General features: G+C 50.4%; 1 protein-coding gene across 1 annotated transcript in view; it reads right to left on the bottom strand.

Annotated features, from left to right (window-relative positions):
* The window catches only part of CDH22 (cadherin 22), a 73,857-nt gene extending 61,791 nt beyond the window's left edge, over nucleotides 1-12,066 (bottom strand). The window contains exon 1 of the mRNA XM_057365927.1: nucleotides 11,947-12,066. The gene's annotated coding sequence lies outside the window, so the exon portion shown is untranslated. The remainder of the gene's footprint in view (nucleotides 1-11,946) is intronic.
* Nucleotides 12,067-13,508: the final 1,442 nt, after the last annotated feature.

The following is a 13,508-nucleotide window of genomic DNA, read 5'->3' as shown; positions in this document are numbered from 1 at the left end:
CATCCCACTTCTGTCCCTCCAGTCATTCCTGTGCCACCACTTTGCAGGCAAAACCCACAGAGCAGAGAGCAGAGACTGCCTTACCCAGAGGAACCAATCCTTTGGGAATGGACCAAGTCAGGATGGGAACTCTGGAGACCAGGACAGAGAGGCCACCCATCCCAGGTCACTTGCATGCAAATGAAGAAGCATTTTAGCACCCTATCTGGTAGAATCAAATTTTTATATCCTTCCATGCCTGCTAAATTCTGTTCACAAAGACCAAGGAAAAAAAAAAAGGAAGTAAAAGTCTTAATAAATGCTGGAAGAGCAGGGAGCTCACACCAGCTCCCAGCCCAGCGTAGCTCAGGGATTATCTAGGCAATAGTTTATTTTTCTCTCCAGTATCATTTTCCCAGCTTGATCTCTACTGTCGCAGTATGATGGTTTCACCCCATTAGCCTTGCTTAAAAAAGTGATCCCAGGACTGTGAGTGTTATTGCCCACATAAATCAGGAGGCTTTGAATATGGAGCACCTTTAAAYAAACAGCTGATGGAAGTGAAGTTCCGGGATCATTATTAATAGCTTTTCATTTCTGTGTCCGCTGTGCTGTGACATTCTTTCCCAGCAGAAAGCCTCCGCTTCCTATCCCCAGTACATCTGATCCCATGAGTCCTCCAGTCAGAATGAATGACTGTACCTTGGTGTTAATTGCATCGCCCGTTCCACAAACGGAATACTAATACTAACTAGCGAGAGGAGAGGAGTGTGCACACCAGGAGTGATGTGATGGGACAGTTCAGAGAGAGACACACCAGTCCCACTGCCTTTCTCTAGGCTGGTCTTTCTGCCTCCCCCTGTGGCAGGGCAGATCCTGGATTTTCCAACACACACCAGTAAATGCTGCAACAGGTGGTGAGGTCTTGTTTCATTTCTGTCCTGTGTGAAGTGCCTTGTACTGGACAGACGCCAACTTTCCCTGCTCTGCCAGCAATGTCACACCTCTCACACGCCCCCTGTAAGCAGAACGATGCCATTCTCCACATTCCAAACAGCTTAAGGATAGTCCAAAGCAACACCCTTGGAGATGCAGCCGCCACAGAGCAGCCCCAACAGTACTTACAGGTGCTGTTCAAAAATTCCGCCTGGCCAGAACCAGTTTATTTTTCACTAGCAGGACTTGCCCAGGCAGAAATCACTCTCCTCCTCCACCTTCAGCTATCAGGGACTGCAGAMAGGTGCACAGCAATCAGGGGCAGACCTAAGGGCAGCAACAGCTAACACCAAACACTTCCCTCTCCCAGGGTGGTGAGCCTGGGACAGGATGAGATTTCTCATAAAGAGGACCTTGGTCACCTGCTCTGACTTTGCCTTCTGCTGCCAGCACTGACACACAGGAGCTCCCAGGTGGAATTCCCAAAACTTTCATGTCCAGAACCCATCTGCAAACAACATCATCCCCCCAGGTCTGTGGCTCAGAAAAGAGACCAAGTTTATCCTTGGAAAGTGTGCTCAGGCTCTCTGAGGTGCTGTGCTCAAGAAGGGAGGAGATGATCCTGCTGACAGCCAGTTCCAACAAAGTGCCCAATGTAAGTGCTGACAAAAAGGCCTCCAGAGTGGCCCACAGTGCCCAGGAAAAAGCTGGAATGGGTGCTACAGCCCCTCTGCTCTTTACTGTAGAGACAAGAACAGAGGGTCCTGCTGCTACAGCCCACCCCCATCCCCAGCTACTGTTCTTGAGTCATGACCCTGCCTACAGCCCATGCTGCTCAAAGAGAAATCACAGAAATCACACCCAAAACAGCCTGCTGCTGTGTGCAGGGACAGACTTCACAACAGACGTTTGCTGTATATAAACTTAAAGGGCTGCAAAGAGCAGCAAACCATAGGAGCAGGTGATGGCTTTTGATTTTACTGCTTGCTCTTTTCCCAAAACCAGCTCTCAGCAAGGAGATTCAGGACACAGGCRTAAATAACACAAAGTTCACCTATGAGGGAGCTAAAGTGGAAGCATCAGAAAACGAGTGTGGCTGAACAAGGCTGGAAGGGACCACTACAGACAGGATGTACATTCCTTGGAGGACTTTAAGATGGACAAAAAGCATTAAATGTGTGTCCTGATTTCAGAGCCCTTTGCTGTTTAGGGTCTGAATCATGATGGATTAGCCCAGCAGAGCCACATCCTCATGGCAAGGCAGTGAATCTGTGGATACAATTCTGCAAGCCAGATACAGCACCAGCCTTCCCTCCACAACAAACTCTGACCACTTTGTCAAGTGAAGAAAAAAATCTGATTCCTCCTCCAGCACACCCCCATTGCTGTATTTGCAGACTGAACCAGCAGCCACACAGGGCCTTCAAGCACAGGAAATAAAGCAGCTATCACATATGCAAAGCGAGACAGCTCAGTGTATTACTAGAAACGCTGCTTTCCAACCACCAGACTTCAGCATCCCATTGAAGCATCACCTCTCAGCAGAGGCCAAATGTGCAAATTGCAGTTGAAAGGGAGAACATTTCTGAAAGCTCGAAGCACGTGAACACAGCAGACTGGAACAGAATCTGCAAGTAGCTTCACTTTAATGTCACTACCAAACCAACGGCACAATGAGGAAGGGACAGACTGGGAGCCCTGGGAACAACCACTCTGCTCAGCACAGCTGATAGAGGGAGATTAATCGTCCAATTCCTCCATGAGGCACAAGAGTTCAGAGCTTTGATGTAAAACTCCATCAAACAAGGCCAGCATCTTCACTTCTGACATTCCTGGATGGACAGAGCACACAGCGTGAGGCTCTGCACAGGCCTTATTTCACAATCAAGCCCTTTGCCTCTGACACTCCTGGTAATAGTGAGACTATGAGAATCTTCTCAAGCCAGCACAGAGGCTTTGAAGGGTCTTTCCTCATGTATCTGCACAAAGCAGGGACCTTGGGGCCTTGTATGCAGGTTCTAATGTTATTATTATCAAAAGGAATAAAGAGGGACATGGTGAAGTAAGAGGCAGCAAAGCAGCCCAGGGAACAAAGGGAGAAAGAAAAAGAGAGATTACAGTAGCAACAGGGAGGACAGAAAAGCAAATGGACAAAGTGCATGTGAAAGAATAGAGCCAAGGAGACCCACGTACACGTGAGCAGCAGGATTGTGCTGGCACACGTGAGAGYGAGCGTGCAGGAAAGGGCACAGACACTCACACAGGCAGGTGCAGCCGTTTGCAGCTCCAAGTCCTCCTGCCCCACCCCAGGCTGGCAGCCTGGCACTGCTTCAGCAAGGCATCTCCCCAAGAACAGCCCAGGACTCCCCTGACCCAACCTTCTCCATCTGGTCCAACACCCACTCCGACTGTGAGGGATTCTCACAGCCAAAAAAATGGATGGACGCTGGCTCTGAGCATTCCCCACTCTCCCTAAAGCAGTTCCAYGTTTGAGTGCAGGAGAACTGGCAGCACACATGTGCAGACACAGCCACCTCCCTGCATGGCTTTCTCCAGCTTTGTCACCCTCACACATATTGACCCTTTGCATCCTGCTCTGTCACTGCCCTGCAGACCCTTGCTTGCACTCCCTTTGTTCTCTGGGCTGCTTCACTTCTCCCTCTCCACAGTCCTCTTTAGCTCATTTGTTGACAGTCACATTAGGAGCTGTGCACACAGTCCCAAGACCCCAGAGCAGAGCCCACCACCCCCAATCCATGTAACCACTGGAAAAGTGCTGAAATCCCAAACTGCACACAAACCCCCTGTAAGCTGCACATCGGGGCCCCATTGCTCCAGATGGACACTGGACTGACTCAACCAGGATGGCAGTGTAGACAAAACATGCTCCTTTAATCCTTCTCTCCAAAGCACCACCCTTCTYGGGCTGCTGAGGCAGAGTTTGGGCATCCAAAGCCATGCAGTGTCCAGCCAAGAGGCMATTCTACCCCTCATTGGCCTCTGAGCTGCACATGTCTTGCCCCTCACCTCTCCCATCACACCTCACAATGACCATACACCAAAACTCACAGCTTGAACATGCAGCCACCGTGATTCCAAAACAGAATAACACCACACAACTTCCCTGAGCAGGGCTCATAACAAACCTTTGAGAGGTTCAGGACCAAGCCAGGCACAAGCACTGCATCAGTGCAGTCCTTGGGTAGCCATACTGGGGAACACCAAGAGCATTCACTCATGAAACAGCTTTCCCCAACTYGGTACACAGTGGCACAGACAGACCTCACACACAAAAACATATAAAACATAAAAAGTCATCAGAGACTCCAGGCACAGGCTAAAAGAGGACAAAGAAAWACTGTCACTGCTTTTCTATATCTACTTGGGAAGCACCAGATAGCACAGTGATGGACTAGATGTAAAAAAAGATAGAGATGAGTCTCAGCCCYAGCCTTTGATCGCTCACAAGGGAAATACATGTGCTGCCTTCTGGAAACCAGGACCAGACATTGTGTCCTACCTCTGCCTAAGCCCAGCTCAGCTGCAGTTTAAAGAAAAGGCCTTCCATCCTGGTGTTTCACAGTCCCTCCCTCTCGTTTCTATTTCACAGCAGCTTTTCACAACCCTGACAGTGCTTACTATAAGCAACACAGGCTCAGCTGCAGGATTTTCTCCTTCTGGGACAGCCTAAGGTTAGGGAAATGCCTCCCTATAGAAACACCAAGCTTGACTGCAGCCTGTGGCCAGGAAGKGAAGGGAGACACTGAGCAGCAGCCCTGAGCAGTCACAGGTCAGACCCTTTCCTGCCAGACCAGCAGTCTGAAGGACTGAGGGTAATTTACACCAGCTGAGTGAGCAGCTCACCACTGATGTGCAGCTCTGCTTCCCAAGGCTTYCTTCCCAGTCCTCTGCTGCCTCTCCACCTTCTCTCAGCACACTCCATGCCTGGCAGCACCCCAGGCAGTGCCAAACCTCTGCCCTGGGCAGCCTGAGAGTGCCTTGGCCATCAGATCCACAGCACAGAGCCCCCATCTCCTGCTGCCCAGGTCTGACAAGAGCTCTTTGCCAAGAGCACCAGGCATATCCCTCAGTGCATGCACTAAAAAGTGTAAACTGTCCTGTCCTGGCTGGGAAGGAGTTAATTTGCTTTGCCTGGTGCTGATTTTCAGATTTGTGACCAAAACCAAACCAGTAACACACCAATATTTTAGCTACTGCCCRATGGTGTTTGCAGTGTCAAATGCCCCCCAGTAAATCAACTGGGGATGCACAAGAGTTGGGGAGCGGGTGACCCAGACCAACCACAAAGCAACCCTGTCACATCTAATGTGCTCAGCAATAAAGAGGGAGAGCAGGGATGTCAGAGGGGTTCAGCTCAGGAACTGCCTGGGCATCAGTTTACCCACAGAAAACAGTGAGTGTTTGCCTTTACATCTCTTGTTTTCTTTCTCTCTTCTTCCACTTTCACTTATTAAACCATTTTTATCTCAACCCACACATTTTCTTGCTTTTACTCTTTCTTTTTTCTTCCCATGCCCCACTTGGGAATGAGGGAGTGAGCAATTAGCTGTGTGGGGCTTAGCTGCTTACCAAGGTTATCCCACAACAAACCCAAAACATTTGGCAGCCCCACTATAGGCCACGTTCACAGCCAGAGCAGAGGAAATCAGGCTGAGCCCTTCCAAATGCATTAACCAGAAAGCAGCAGCCGTGGCAGAGTGAGAAGCTGCCATTCTCCTCGCACAAYGCTTGGAGCCTCTCAGTCCTGTGACGTGAGCTCACATCCCCAGGTCTGGAGCAGCCAAGCACCACCCCGCTTCCCATCTAATCCACAAAAATACATTAGCACTCTAGGTGCAAAACCAATTAAAGCCTCAACTGATGGTTCCAACATCCTTCCCAGCCAGACATAAGTCTCCCATTACACAAAAAATGTAAACACCTTTTTCAKACAAAAATCTATAAATGCTCACCTGTGGTGGCTACTCCAGTTGGGGAAGGTTCAGTGAGTGCTTGCATTTCACTTCACACCTCACTCGTTTTGTGGTATCAAGGCAGGGCACAGCATCATCTGTCAGCACAACACTCAGTCCTCTAGGCAGGACTTGACAGCTCCAGCTCCAAAGCTCTTGTCTGCGTTCACTAATCCATTGCCAAGTCCTGGGCAAGGCAAAGCAAGGCCATGTCTACACCTGTAGGGTCACTCATGCCATGGTCCATGGGGACTCACAGCTTCAGCCCTGGTCCTTTGCACATTTGGTGCTTGTGCTCTGCCCAGAAACTCAGCTGGCCAAGGCACTGGCATCAACCCCTGCCATGGAGGCTGCTCCTGTCTTGCATGGCCACGACAAGCTGGGCCACATCAAACTCACCCAAGGGTTCACCTGAGAGATGAATCTGGGCACCAAAGCAGAGRAGAGGGATTTGAGGAAGACAGCGTCACTTCTCAGCCTCAGCGAGACGAGCACAGCCATTGCCCGGTGCAATATCCCGGTTCTCAGCTCACCTCTCGCAGCACCTTTCCAATTAATTGGTTAATTGGCACGGCRGGCTGTGCATATGAAAGGAGGAAGGATGGCTCCCTCTGCCGGCACCGGCCCGAGGAGGAGCCCCCCGCCCGTCCCGCATCCCCTCCGGCAGCCGGACCCGAGCCCGGCTCCCCCCGCACCGCCACAACACCCGAGAGTGCCACGGCAAGAATTCCACCTCCTGTGCACAGCTGAGGATGCCCAGGGAGGGGGTGCCTGCATTGGGACGCTGTTACTGCAGCAGGAGTTATTTTGCAAAAAAAATACCGTGCCGCTGGGAAACAGCCCGGGAGGGCCGTAGCAAACGGGTGTTCAGCTGACTTTTAAAAGTTKAAGCAGGGATGTAATTTCTTAAGGACTCTGCTGATGCTCAGCTATTCCTACCTGCCATCAAAAGGTTTAGCTGTATTTCATAAGCGGGAAGGCAGCCAAGCTCAGGAAGCTGGTCAAGTCCAGCTCTCAGAGCGAGCCCCTCCCTCACCTGTCCGTCCTCGACCTTCCAAACTCCAGTACCAGGGGAGAAATTCCCTCTCCACACGGGCACAACGCTGTCAGCAACAGCAACATGCCTCGTTGGGGCTGTAACAGCGAGAAAACACATTTTCACACAGCTGAAAACAATGAATAGTGAAAATACAAAAAGATCCGAGGGTAACTSTGGAATTTGGTATGGGGGGGACAAAAAGGTGTCCTGTCCCATGTTAACAAGATGATTTGCCCAGTGTAAGTATGTGCACATCTCAAACTGCTTCTCTCCAGAGAGAGTGATGAGGACAGGAGGAGGTTCTCAGAGCTTAGGAGCCACTTTTAATGACAAGGATTATTGGAGAAACAGCATTTTGGGGATTTGGGATTCCAGGAAGCAGCTTCAGTAGGAGCAGAGGGAGATAATCCCAATGTGACAGACAGACGCAAGGAAGCAGGACTGGAGCAGGGAGTGCAGCATCCCCAGGCTCACACACAGGTTACTGTCTGGTACAGGGATCAGCCATTCCAGAGCAGGATGCTGCCAGGACAGGGGCCTGGCCCAGGGCTCCCAGTRCTCTTCTCTGTTGGATGGGCACACCAGGGTGGTTCTCTGGAGCAGCCAAATCTTTAATCTGTCCTCCCTGAATCTGGCTGACAATGGCATCTCAGAGCCAGAGGATCCCCCTGCCCTAGAGGCTGCCATGGAAGGGATCAGGCTCTCTGGTCAGCCTGTGACTGTGAGGGGCATGCAGACCCTGCCCTGGAGGGCAGCAGAGGGGCACCAAGGGGACACACCCAGGCCCAGGGGACACCAAGGGGACACACGGTCCAGAGGACCCAGCTCCAACACCTCTCAGGTGGGCATGGTCAGAGCCCTTTCTAGGCTGGGGTCTGCCTGTGCACAGGGAAGGGCAGCAGTGCTCCAGGAGCCCAGGGCCAGTGTCCAGTCCAGGTGTCACCTGCAGAGTCCCCAGGCACTGCCATGCACAGCACTGGTGACGAGGCTGCCCCAAGCCTGTGGCTGCAGCACCCAGGATGGGCTGTTTGCTGCACAGAACTGGACACAGCTCATCTGTGGGGATGAGCTCCCTCCTGCCAGGCCACTATTGGGAGCACACAGCACCCTCCAGCTCTGACTCCACTTTGCCATCAAAACCTCAGGGAAGTGCCAGCTTCCCAAAGCAGCGCTCAGATCCTGTGCTTGTTCCTGCAGCTGCTGTTCCCAAATGTTTCACTCACATCCTTGGTCTGAAGGGTGCACACCACTGCTTGTACCCACACTCACATATAGGCTCCTGCCAAAGGGCATACAGAGCTTTCAAGGCTCTGTTTATTGCCCAAGATGTTTCTATGGCGACTCCCTTCGCATCCCATCATTGGCTGCAGAAAGCTTCTGGCCATCAGCAGCTTCAGGTGAGTTGAGGGCCTCAAGCTTCAAGTCACCTGCAGTTGTTAACACCACTGGCTACAGTAAATTGTGAAGAATTAACCAAACCACACCTGAAGAGGTAAGGGTGAGCAAAGCAGTGTCAGCAAGCAAAGAGGASAGAGCTCATGTCTCTGTCCCTTTGGTGTTTTCTCAGGTACTGGGGGAAAAGCAACAAAGAGGGGCAGGGGGTATCTGCAAAAGGGTAATGGACAAGCAATTGTGTATTCATGATTCCCTGAACAACTTCCCAGTCAGCAAAGCTCACAGAACTTCCATAACCAAAGCACGGGACCACTTCTCCCCATGCTGTGACACTGCCCTGAACAGAGTCAGGATGCTGCCAGCTCTGCTTGGCAAGCACCTCACTGCTCTTTCAGGGCARTCACAGATCCATGCATGGCTGCTGCTGACATGCACCAGGCCCAGCATCAYCTCCACCACAGCCACAGCTTCCACCATCAGCCTGGCAGGGCCAAATTCAGCACACACGACAGCAGTGACAGTGTGAGACAAGCAAGGTTGCTTTGTTTGAGGAGCAGACCCTGCCATAACAGYGTTAACCAGCACATAGCCCAGAGCCTCAGTCCTGCAGAGTGGAGCTAAGGCATGGCTCTGTCACAAGAGATCTGAAATTAGGAAGTGTAGCACTGAGTAGAGTCAAAACTGAATGAGTTCTGTTGAGGCTTTTTTCCAGGCTCATGAATGGCATTGCTTGAGTCAGAGTGAGGGGCAAGGAAGTAAGCAAAGCAGGACAGAAGAACAGGGCACAGAAGGCAGAGAGGAGGCMAGTGCAGATTTCCCAGAAAAGAGCTGCAGAACAGGACTGGGAAGGCAGCAGTGCTGCCCTTTCCCGAAAAAACGAGAATTGCAATCTTCCCTCGTGTTTAGTGAGCTGCCCTGAGATGGGGCACTCAGCAGAAAGGAAATACTTTCTGACAAGCACCTTGATTTTCAGCTTGTAGGTGYAGCAGCAATGAATGATCCAGTCAAAGCTGGCCCTTGGGCTGGAGCAGATGGACCAGCTTTGGGCTGGAGCACAGATGGACCAGCTTTGGCCTGGCTGCCTCTCCTGTGCCCAAGGGCACAACTACACAGAAAAATGCAGGGGCCTCAGCTTAGAAGGGTCTGTCCGCCACCCTTTACTCAAAGATGCCTTCTAGGACCTCTGGGGAGAGCTACCCTGAGCTGACACTGGTGTGCACCCTCACGGGGCAGGGACAGCCAGGGAGAGGCTGGGTCAGCACAGTGCAGAAACAGCTGAGACAGCACTCAGAAATTCAACATTTGAAGACAAAATCCATGCCCAGCCACCGAAGCACAGGCACTCCCACACAACCCACRTGCTGTGAAGTCTCTCCTTGTGCTCCCACCTCCCAGCAGTCCTGTATCCCTGTTTGCTGTACATGCACCAGGAAACATCAACAGCTAAGGGAGCTCTGAGGCTGCTGTGGGTCCCACACTCGCTGCCAGCTCCACCTGCTGAGACCCACTGTCCCACAGGCCCTCAGAGGAAAAAAGAGAGAAGGTGYTGTAATGCTGCCAAAGAGCTGAGAYACCCATTTGCAAGAATTCCAGCCATATTGCAAGTGGATCTGAGGAACAACATCACCAAGACACACAGCTTCTGTCAGAAAATAAAGAACCTAGACCCTCTGCACACATCCCAGCCAGCCTTTGGGGACAAGGACAGGCAGACACCGCTGGAGACTGATCCACTTTTGCTACCCAGACATTGTCCTGCAGAACCAGTAGTAAAATGCCATCCAACAATCCTTCCCCAACAGGATAACATAGAACTCCCTTCTTCCTGTCACAGCACAAAGGACAGTGAAAAGAAAGAAAAATGAAAGAGATACAGAGCCAGGCTAAAGTAAAGTCTGGACTACTCTCTGAAAGCAGAGTTGTTGCAAAGGATAAAATTGAAAATTACTGTAATGTGCTGTATTCCTTTTATGGACTTTGCAAATAATAGAAAGTGATGACTAAATGAAAAAGAAACTGTGAACTAACTGGGAGGATGGGTCTCTGCAGTGGCTGCCAGCAGGAGCAGAGAGCCCTCCACAGCTCTCCAGAGCAGAAACTAACCCACAAACTGGACACAACTGCAGACAGAGATGTCCCACAGAGCTGAGCAGGGAGTGGGCACCCAGCCCGTGCAGGTGCACGGGTGAGTCCAAGTCCAACCCCACTCCAATTCTGCAGCCATTTACTACCCAAATCCAGCCACAAGGACTTGGCTTTTCTGCTGGGATAGAGCGGGGACCTCACAAGTGACACAGCTCACAGGGACATGCAGGTATGAGCCCTGTGAATGCTGAGGCAGCCTAATGGAAGGACAGAGCTCTGTGCCCTCACCTGCAGCCCAGGGCAGCCACACACAGRGCACAGAGCACAAGGTGACACAGGGGACCCTGCTCAGCACAGAGCAAAGAGTGCGCGGGTGCCAAGGGCAGGGCAGGACATTCCCAGAGCAACAAACGGTCTGAGGCAAAGCTGGTGATATCCCTCCTTATCAGACACACCTTCCACAACGAAACACCATGGGATAAACTGGTGGTAGAGACAAAAGGGATCCCAAGAACAGCAAGGAGCTGCACACTGTGCCCACATACAACCTCAGGCAAGGAATCTGGTTGGGATTCACACCCACCTCATCTTTACATGTAATTTTTCAAGAAAGCAGATCACTCAAAATGGCCTGTGCCTCAGGATACGTATGGACTTATCTGCAGAGAAGTGTCATTGCTTGTAAACCCAAACACAGTTGCATAACCACATGGTTAAAAGATAACGACACAAATTCATACATGGCTGTATCCTTACGCACAAAMGCTGTTTAGCGACATGATGTCGGAAGAACCCAAGTGTCACCACGCCATTTCTTTTTCAATCTGTTTTTCTTTACTTTTAAAATATGGGCTTTTAAAATATAAAAAYGAATTATTTGAAAAAATATGTAATTGTACTTTAAAGGAAGAGCAGCAGATTAAATCCCACCTGAAGTCCAGTTTTRTTTCAAAGCTTTCACGAACAATCTAATCCTTCTAATGAAATAAAGTCCATGGGTTGAAAAAGGGGTTTCAAATAAACAAACATTCCCTCTGCAATACTTGCAGCCAAATTTTACTGCTATGGGATAGTGATTATGAGCATAAAAGTAAAAATTGCTACAAAAAAAAAAACCCTTGCTAGCTCAATATTATTTTTAATGTGCAAAAAGCCCCCCAATATAAACAAGAAGCAATAAATTGTGACCCTTTTCTCAGAATCCTTACACATGAAAAGGAACTATGAATTCTTCAAACATGACACTGCATTTAAATCATGAAAATACACTATTTTTCTATATGGAGCTAGGAAGAATAGTATTTAACTGTTATTTTTAACCCAAAGACAACCTTTTCTTTCTYGTTTTTTTTTCTGGAGGCCCGCTAGCTTCTTTTGAAAAGAGTTTTAAAACTGACCTTGTTCCAGTAGCCACTTCTCTGTCATAGGTATGAAATCACCATATCATATTATAAAGTGTCAATGCACCAAAAAGCAAAGGGCATTTTTTTTTAAAGGCAGGAACAAAGCTGGTTTTTTTACCTATGAAACAGCACATACCTTTTCTTTCATAAGTCCACCAATTTCAGCGCTGTATTATTCAGCAACCAGCATTTCATACAGAGACCAAACCTCACTTGATCTGACCCTCACCTCACTGGAGCAGAGATGTACGTGAGACAAAAGTCAGCACAGAATCTGGGCCAGCTTATTCAGATTTCAGTGGGCTCTACCCTGTGCTACTCTCAGGGTTCTGTCAACATTTCAGGGAATTCATCAATGAGCAGCACAACCACCTTTTGGCCTTGAACACAAACAAACACAGCACCAGCACAGAGAAASCGTTTCAGACTCAAAGCCAGAAAAACAATTTATTTTCAGCATTTGAAAACTGATGTACCAGGACAATGATCTCCAACCCTGATAATTGATTGCTGCAAATACTCCTTACCCAGTGCTCTTGAAAGAGGTGGAGAGCCTCCACCAGCCTCATAGGGAAAACCTGGCAAAGCCCAGGTTCTGAGCTGGGCATGGAATCCATGAGAACAGAGACTGCAGGCTTCAGCCATGCTCTATGCATTGGGCACTCTGAAGAGATAGAAACAGGTCCCGAAGAAACTGTCACGARCTGAGATTTTCTCAGTGCTATGCAAGACTATGTTGCAACACATGGCATTTTGACAGCTCAGTACCAGCCCAGGAGCAGGGACAGAGAGGTGCATTCCCCCATTTATTTCCTCAGGTCATGCAAGCCAGTTTGGAAAACCAAAGCTCGGGTGAAGCCACCCATCCTTCATAGCCCTCCCAGGTCCCCAAGGTGCACTGCACTGTCTTGGGAAGTTATGTCTGAACTCCTGAGCCTGCCCCTCCTTGCCCCTGCCTACACCATCACCCCTGTAACTGGTCTTGTTCACGCATTAAATGAGGTTASATGAGAAGACAGGGCAAATTTCCCCCGACTCTGCAGGATGCTGAAACTGTCAGAAATCAAATAAAAATGAACGGAGGCATCAACCGCATCCCTCCRTTCCCAGACCCGTTGCCAGCGCCCGCAGGAGCTCAGATGCCACAGGGTGGGCTCCTCGGATGCCCGGTGAGAGGCACCTGGTGTGGCAGCACTGGGCCAGGGCATGCCAGGGAGCAGATGCGGCTGCAGCTCTCGCTCCCAGAAGACCTGTGCACAGCCAGTTGGGAACCACATTTTAAATGAGGAAAGTGCTAGTTTTAGAACAGTTATTTTTAGTTTGTTGTTAGAAAAAAAATGTGGCTCTGTGAAGAGAGATGTTACCCGGCCGGCTGTAAGGGCTCCCGCTGGGTTCCTCAGGCATAGCAGCCACACATCCACACGCGCCCCAAGCAAAGCCCGTGCAGAATGGGCACGGAATGGRCGCGACGGCTCTGGTCTCAGCGAGGGAAATGGGGAGATGGCTCTTGGACAGAAGGAGCCGAAGAGCGTGTTTTAAGATACCGYCSGTTAAAAAACGAGCTGCAGCTCTTSAAGCAYCGGACTGCTTTAATTGGAGGGTGTGCTCGGACCCGCCGCTGGCGGGGCCGCGCCGGAGGCATCAAGCCTCTGGCTTAGCCCGCCGGCACCGAGGAGACCGGGGCACCCCGGGGCACCC

This window comes from Malurus melanocephalus, unplaced genomic scaffold, assembly GCF_030028575.1.
Source record: "Malurus melanocephalus ecotype Western Australia unplaced genomic scaffold, MMel_1.1 scaffold_59, whole genome shotgun sequence".
NCBI lineage: Eukaryota > Metazoa > Chordata > Aves > Passeriformes > Maluridae > Malurus > Malurus melanocephalus.
This window is presented reverse-complemented; position numbering and strand designations above follow the sequence as displayed.